The following is an 8,834-nucleotide window of genomic DNA, read 5'->3' as shown; positions in this document are numbered from 1 at the left end:
CCTTTAATGTTGTGCGCTGGAAAACAATCGCCATTATACTAAGGGTTTATTTAAAAAATAAGCTGTTAGTATGAATTAAACTGAGCTGTGTTAGCCCAGCGGATTCCCTTGGGTAGAATGCCTAGCGAACCCCGAGGGCCCATCTTAAGGGCGTGTGATGGGCTGAGGTGGTTTTAGTGGGTAGGGTCTCGCTACCCCTCTGAATAGCAGAGGGTTTTGAGTGTAGATCCAGCCCCACAGTCCCCGCGTTAAGTTCGATTCTTGATGCGGGCCTGCAGAAGTGCATTTCCACCTCATAAAAAAAAAAAAAAAAAAAAGCCCAGTGGATTCAGCGTGCGACTCTCATACAATAAGTCGTAGGTTCGATCCTCGGCTGTGCACCAATGGAGTTCCTTTCTATGTGCGCATTTAACATTTGCTCGAACGGTGAACGAAAATATCGTGAGGAAACTGACATGTCTTAGACCCAAAAAATGATCCTGAAACAGATTAAGAAATCTGAGGCCAAGACCTAAAGAGTCTGTAGCGCCACGGATTTATCTTGTATTTAAAAATATATTTTTTTCTTTTCCGTTATCCGTAGATTAAGTACTATGAGCAATGTCGACCTTAATAAATAAATAAATACAGATCGTTTAAGCTCCTGTTAATTTACATGTACCTTTTTCGACAAAAATATAAATAAATTATATATATAATAAATTTTCCACATACCTGTAGACATTATTTAGCTCACGGAGGACCGTAGCAATGTGTGCTATAGGTGTGGAAAAGCGGGACACAAATCTGTCAGATGTGACGAAGCACCACATTGTGTTATATGTGCAAGCGAGAACATGGCGGCGAATCACGTGTTAGGTGCAAGAAATTGCAACCCTACTGTAAAGACTTCTCAGGCGATGTCAATGTAATGGAAGATGGTTGCTGCAGCAGCCAGTCACGGGGTCTCTTGGTAGAATGCTAACGCGACCCCAAGTTACCCCAACAGTGACGTGATTGGTGGGAGGGGTTTAGTGGGTAGGGCTTTAAGAGCGAGTCCCACACTCTGAGCGAAAATGCATTCCCCTCATTAAAAAAAAAAAAAAAAAAAAAGACATTATTTAGCTAGATCGGTATCATACCTTTCCACCCTACTATACCTCCCTACTATATACTATTATCGGTTACTACTTAAGAGTATTAAACCGATTTTGATGAACCGTAGACTGGTATCTGAGTTGGAATATACCGGATTTTAGACAGAATCTACAGAACCGCTAAAATACAAATTGTTTGTGTGAAAGATTGACACAGACGTTAATTTATTACTATCGTTAAATTGTTTAACTTTTTGTTCGACAGAGCTACTGTTAGCAGACCCCGGAAACTGTTCGTTAGTAAAAAAAATCTTTGACATGATCATTACGACCTTCTCAAATTCTGAGAAATAAGGAACTAAGGTGAGACAATTTAAGCGTAGCCGTGTCTGATATAACAAAGTTTGTCCTAGCTATTGTGAATGTTTTGACGAATCATTCGATAAGTATGAAGGTCTCAGTCAGATAAATATTTTAGTTTACGAATTGTATGACTAACTTCTAAATCACGATTCGGTGATATGACTATTTCGTAAGATTATTTGTCTATACTTTCTTATTGTAAGGGAGCTTCCCGTAATATAAGAAAATACGGCAGTATTAAATGGCCAAGGAAGATGAAAATGTATAAAGGGAGCCAAACGCGTTGACGCACTTACTTTAATTGCAAATATAAAAAGCCTTTGAACGATCCGTGTATTGTGAAATATCCAATTACGATTCCAATAGCGTTATTATCGATATAGTTCTTTCAATATCCACAACATTGCTGTCTCTCTGGTGAAAGAGATAGACCAATTAATGCAAGGAAATAACTTTAATCGATCTTTATTTACTAATTTAATAATAGATATTATTTATTTAATGTAACGTTAAAAGTACTTAATAAATATTGATAAAATCGTGTTAATATACGTTTGATTCAAATTTGAATACTCGCGTAAACTATATTTTTTTTTAATATTATTAAATCTTTAAATTTCTAGTTTCTTATTACGATATTTTGTAAGCGATGTCTCCAACTCGCACTTCCACGAGTATATTTTAGATATATGTATTCACATTTTTTTTCAACACTTTTTGCAAATACATAAAACCTCAAAACACGTAGTCGGAACAGTTTCCGGCAGTCTAGTTTTTGCATACCAACGAGCCTACGTGCAACTCGGTTCCCACGCGTCGCTTACACAACTAAATCTTGTATCATTGAGCGTTGTACCATTTGAGTATTCCATACGAATTTTCCTTATTACATTCGTGGATCAGTTAATCTGACTTGGTTAGAAATCAACACAAATTCCACTATATATCCACTACAAACATCTTTATGACGTATGGCTCCTTCTAGAAAAGCGGCTACCAGTTCTTTAAATGCGCTTGCAAACTGTCCATGGACATTAACGTTCGGTCAGTCAGCGAATTTGCCGCTTGATTAATAAAAAAAAATAAGCAACGTAGCTATAGACAATACAGTAAATATAAATATATAGTTTTTGATACGGTTTTCGTAAATACAAACTGTGGAAGTTAAAATAGTCGATATTTATTGTAATATTGCTTTTCAACTTGATCTTTACTCACAAAGCAATTTTTTAATAAACGGATTACTGTTTTTTTACTAACAATAAGGAACTAATTAAAATTTAGCCTCTATTATAATAATAATTACGATAGTAAGATTTTTAAATAATATTAACTAATAGTTTTTTATATACGTACCTAGATTCTAGATTTTTTTTGGCATACATACGCTAGCGGTAGCGAAAGTGAATTTGATAGCAACTAATTTTATTTTTATGTTAACTAGAATATAAAAACCCGGCTGCCGTGTAACAATGAAGACAAACTAACTATCACAAAGATAACATTTATTATTCACACTGCGTCTCGCTCGATCCGTCTACGATCAGAATAAAGGGAAAGTCATAGATATACCTCCTTTTGCAGAGCGATTTATGGAACATGATGCAATCTTGTATAATATAGAAAATAACAGCAACAGCGATTTTTAAGGCACTTTCAGCCACTCACCACTTCTTTATAGAGGTATTGCCGATACGACTAATAGACTCTTAAGAAAAGAAAACATCTTTCCCTAAAACACACTAGTTGGCGATTCACCCGCTAGAACCCGGCGTTTCTGGTGTCCAAAGGCGGTTTTCTCGCTTTAGTACGTTTGCCTTCTGTCGCAACTAACAAATAAAAAATACTTTCAGTAAACTTCCATGCGCTGTTTAAATGACTTTACAAATATAGAACTTCATACATTTCTTCATGTTACAGTATTGATTGCGTACATTGATAAAATTATTTGTTTGAATAATTATAAAAATGATATAGGATATAAATCTATTAAATACATATATACCAATGTCGCTACAATATTTTAGGTTTTAGGCTGAAATGTCTGAGAATCTGTTGTTCCCTCACGATGTTTTCCTTCACCGTACGAGTCACAAAACCAAAGCAAAGCTCGAACCTGTCAGGGAGTCGCACTTTGGAACTACTAGTAAAACCTTAAAAAAGAAATTCTAAAAAACTTACTAACTTTATAATTAAACAAGGGAAAAATAATGGTTAATCATAAGCACAGAGAGTAGGTAATTTAACTGTTCAAAATAAAGCATTCTAGCATATTTCAGGGATTCATGTTGTGACATACATCTTGTGAAAATTTCACATAATAATAAAGTGTTCGTGCTACAATATTGAACTCTTATCTTGACCTTGAAATGGATCTGTTTCTTCAATATTTTTTTTATACAAAAAGGTTACTTCTGTGCCTGACGCATGTCATCATTTGACATGCATTTATCTCTATAGAATACGAGGTAAACGGGCAGGAAGCTCATCTGATGTTAAGTGGACACTCATGAACACTTGATTTCAGAGGGCTCGCGAGTGTATTGGCGGCATTTTATGAATTGGTTCGATCTTTTCGAAAGCGGAAGAAACTTAGCTGCAGGTATTAGAACAACTCTTGCCTACATATTATCCTTTGAAAGGAAAATCTATTTGTTATCACAAATTCAAATTAAAAATAATTTATTCATATATAATGTACACTTATGAACGTCAAAAACAGAAAGAACACGAGTAAGACGTATGAACAGCCATCGGCCCCTTCGCCATGTTGACAATAGTCAAACATTGAACCTGGGGGACATAAACCAGGATCACTTACCCTGTATGGTTTCTTGTTATAGTATGTACTGTAGCGTATCGTTGATACGCGCTAAAAATATACATACTATGTTGTATAGTATTTTCTATAAGATTTTTCATGTATGTGGAAAAATAAAAAAAACAGAAGTCACTCAGAACAGACTTGATAATGACGAGTGAACATGTATTTTTTTCCTTGAGCATTTCTATAAGAATAAAAATTTATTACTGTTGTTTGTGAATAATAAACCAATTAACAAAGATAAAAATGGGTTGTGATTTATAACAAGATAGAACATCCCATAATACTTAAGATTTATACCTTAATGTTAAGAGAGAATAGACTTACATTAACATTCAACTGTTTAACACTAGGACCAACTTCCTATTACATAATTATTTAACTTCAACGGTTAAATTAACCAACGACTTAGTGTTTTCACAATTTTCCCATTTTACACCTTGCAGGATGTTACGTCGAGATAACTAAAATAAATATTACACGTACAGTTATACCTAGAACGATAGCACACAAAAAATTACCCGGTTTCTCGCGTTAGTTTGAATTATTATGTATGTTAATTTATCGTTTTAAGTAATAAAATATTAATTAACTTTTTATATTTTTTTGCATTATGATGATATATTAACAAAAGTTTTATATATCTTTGAATTTTTAATCAACCTACAAATTTCCTAGATTAGTAGATCGTAGACGAGAGCAGTGTTGGCCTAGTGGCTTTAGGGTGACTCTCATCTCTCAGGTCGTAGATTTGCACCCCGGCTGTGCACTGTGGACTTTCTTTATATATGCGCATTTATCATTCGCTATAACAACATCGTGACGAAACCAACATATCATAGACCCAAGATGTCATCGGCGTGTGTCAAGCACAGGAGGCTCATCACCTACTTCAACTTCTTCAGATTTGCATCAACAAAATTGTACAACAAATAATACAGTAACGTAAATTTTTTTCGCATTGATAGTGTCCATGTGGTATCACTTAACATCATATGAGCCTCCTGCCCGTTAGCCCCCTTTTCTATAAAAAAAATAAAAAATTCAGCTCTTTAGATTTAATAATTGTCTTAAATTGTTATTTAAGAAATAAATACAGCCGTACCGGTCCAGTTTATACGTTTTAACAAACCTTCTCTGTTTATATTAGTGTAACAATAAGTATAATAACATTTATGTTTTTTTTTTAATTTTTAACAAAGTACAGATTACTCCAATGCAGAAATGCAAAAGCTACACAGCATAATAGATTAATATATTTACACTAAGGCTAACAATTTCTTACAGTATAGGAAGACCGTATCTTCCAACACAACAGAACCCCACATAGACACGATAATTTTTGTACGAATGTCACACGCCGGCCAGCTGACTGGCATCATATTAAATAACAGTCTTTCGCGGTCCTCGCACCGAAACGCACGCGTGTGTTGTACCAAATGTAGCTATGACCGATCTAAGACTCGCGATAAATAAGTTTGATTTAGTGCAATCTGTTGTGGAAGTTTTTGATTACTAAACGCTGTGGACTTTACAAGGGTATGTAGGAGTAGTTGATTCATAAGACAAATTAGGTTTGGTGAGCGAACAATTCATTACTTAAATAAAACAGACAAGAGAATATTTACGTAAAATTTTATCTTGTATTTCAATAATTTTTAATAAAAAAAAACAATAATTTAAACGCGGCTTACTAGTGTGATATATTTTTTAATATTTCACTCATCACAAACAGTTCTATATCTAAATAGTATAAAAATAAATATTAATTTCGTATGAATCATTCGTAAATTATATCCGGTATAAAATTGATTAGCCAAAGTAATTTGCAAGATCACACGGTGATTAAAATTTTAATTAGTCTTCGCATTTGATACTAACGAATTCTTTGTTTATTTATGTAATTTTTATTTTATACGCGACGAAATTACACAATTTTCGGAGGTCTAGAAAACCTCTTGCTCAGCATATTTATTCGTGTATTTAAGCTAATTTAATATAATTGTATGTAAAATCATCGTCCTTATAACTCATAAAAATCATAAATCAAATACTTGAATAATGATAAATGTTTACATTTAAATTAGGAACAAAATTATTTAATAATTTTATTGAAGAATATAATTTTGAAATGAAGATGGAGCGCGTTGATGTCTTTTATAGCGTGTTTACTTATATAACGGTGCTTTTGTACTACATACTAACAATTCTTTGGTAACACTATGATTCACTACCGATATCGTAAATTGTTACGAAAATATACATTTTAAAATTAAACTCTCTTAACCCAACTGTAATTCATAGATATTATATTTTTCAACATCAGAATTTATACCAGAATTCGGTACTGTTTTTTCTACAGTGAAAAATATGACACTATATCCTCGATAGACGTCGTAAACTTCTCGGGTAAATATGGGTCTTAGCAGCAAGAAATGTATGATGTCTGACAACATACATTTCTTGCTTTATATGAAGTAACTTTATATCATGTGGGTGACGTGCCATGCCGGGTTCATCACAATATTTCCTTCACTGTACGATCAGGTATCAGTTACGCACATAGCCAGAAAGTCCAGTGACAGTCAACAACATTGAACCTACGACCAACTCTCTCGGCTAACATTGCCAGTATGTATATACCTACCGTTTTTTATATAAACTTTTTTTTATGTTTTGTGATCGTTGTTCAAAGCTCAATGTGTATATAATAAAATGATTACAATCTTCAAATCTGTTTACTCATGTGCTTTCATGATCAATGGTCAGCACAAGATACAAGAAATTGAATGAATAAATCGTTTAATCTATATTTTAATTGGACCAATCAATATAAACAAGAAATATTGCATTTTAGAGTTGGTTATTAAAAAAATTAGAGAAGTTTTCAAAATATGTATTATACCAAATAATTTACTGGTATTAGTAAAATATATTCTTACGTAAATTAGAGTTATTGTAGTAAAATCGACTAATTGTAGACTGTACCACTGGAACCGGCAGCCCACTGAAGTATTTCCGACATAGGCTGCTTCAATATAGTTTCAATTCTTAAATACGAGCAATGTTGTGAGTCTGGCAGTGTTAGTGTCCATGGGCGACGATATTACTAAACATCACGAGCCCGCTTGCCCTTGTTTATATTATATATAAAAAGAGTAAAGTAAATTAGATTGTATTTCATATGAATACTAAACACATTTTCTTTATGTTTGACAAAATGGTTTCTATTTATGTTAATTCCTCTCTTTATGAATTTGAAATACATCAAAATTATTCCTTAAAATATAATGAAGTTGTAAATTCAAATGCAATAAAAACATTGACATGACACTTACATCTATGAAAATATAAATTTTCGACTTTCACGTCGTTACGTGAAGATCAAAGGCTTCACACAAAGACGGGTCATAGGTCGACCTGTTGACTGTTGAAGCCTTTAAGAAGCTATTCGCTACTTCGTATGTAATATATTAATTGCTAAACTGTTTCTGGCCCCAATACGTTAGGTTTTTTCAAAATAGTAATTAACTAATTTCCACCTATATTTAACACTTCCAATAAATAATTTATGTTTAATAACAAACCTACCTACACCAGAATCATTATACGAAATTAATTAATTTCATCAGACACCGGATTCAACGGAATGAATGTCACAAAAAAATAATATTGCGTTTTATATATTTAAACTGTTTATTTTATAAAACTTTACAATTGACGGTTTTGTAATTCAATAAACCATTTTTCGGTAATCATAACAATAAAATATTTACAATTTTCTTAATCTACATTGTTATAATAAAAATAATTAAAAATCAATGTCAAGAGAAATTAAACTAATTTAAAAAGTTTGGTCCCTGTGACACTGAACCTTTAACCATTTCCTCACTGTATTGTGATACTTATTCGAAGCGAAGCGAAGCGAAGAAGCACCAGCTCTGGAGTCAGCGGTATTATCTAACAGGCAACAACTTAAACCTTTAATTAGCTTCTGTGCACCTGAACCCACGACCCAATAGTCTCTACACCAAAGGGAAAAACATCGTTGTCGAAGGAAAAACTCTTATACATGAGACGTTTATTATTTTCCGCAATTAAAATTGTTTATTATATTATATTACTGAAATTAAATAATATAAAAAACGCAAATCGCGTACAATCTGAGCCTAATAATTATAAAACATGTATACCATAAACAAAATTTCACGGTTCATAAACTACAAACAAAGAGCATCAAGGTCCGATGGGCACTTGATAAACTATTATCATTAATAATAAATGTTATAATTCGCGCGCTAATTTATTTATCAACCTTCATTTTTTATTGTCTTCCGTCCGTGGTATCATCAAGGGTTAGATTATAATAGTTATTACTAAAAAAAATAAGAGGTTGATAGGAGGAAATTGAACGCAAGACAGATCGCGATGGCTTAATATACTTGAGAAGGCTTAGGCCCACAAGGAAATGTTTACCCATTGATGATAATAATATTAGAATATATTTACTTTAATTTAAAGCCTCAAATTATTTCCTGATACATTTATTATCTATATTATATGTGTTAGTA

General features: G+C 32.8%; 1 protein-coding gene across 1 annotated transcript in view; it reads left to right on the top strand.

The window, feature by feature from the left end:
- Positions 1 to 5,643: 5,643 nt before the first annotated feature.
- Positions 5,644 to 8,834, top strand: part of LOC110993522 (protein spaetzle 5) — a 28,941-nt gene continuing 25,750 nt past the window's right edge. Inside the window, exon 1 of the mRNA XM_022259818.2 lies at positions 5,644 to 5,802. The gene's annotated coding sequence lies outside the window, so the exon portion shown is untranslated. The remainder of the gene's footprint in view (positions 5,803 to 8,834) is intronic.

This window comes from Pieris rapae, chromosome 19, assembly GCF_905147795.1.
Source record: "Pieris rapae chromosome 19, ilPieRapa1.1, whole genome shotgun sequence".
NCBI classification, from domain to species: Eukaryota; Metazoa; Arthropoda; class Insecta; order Lepidoptera; family Pieridae; genus Pieris; species Pieris rapae.
Note: the sequence above shows the minus strand (reverse complement) of the source record. Positions and strands in the feature narration are given on the sequence as shown.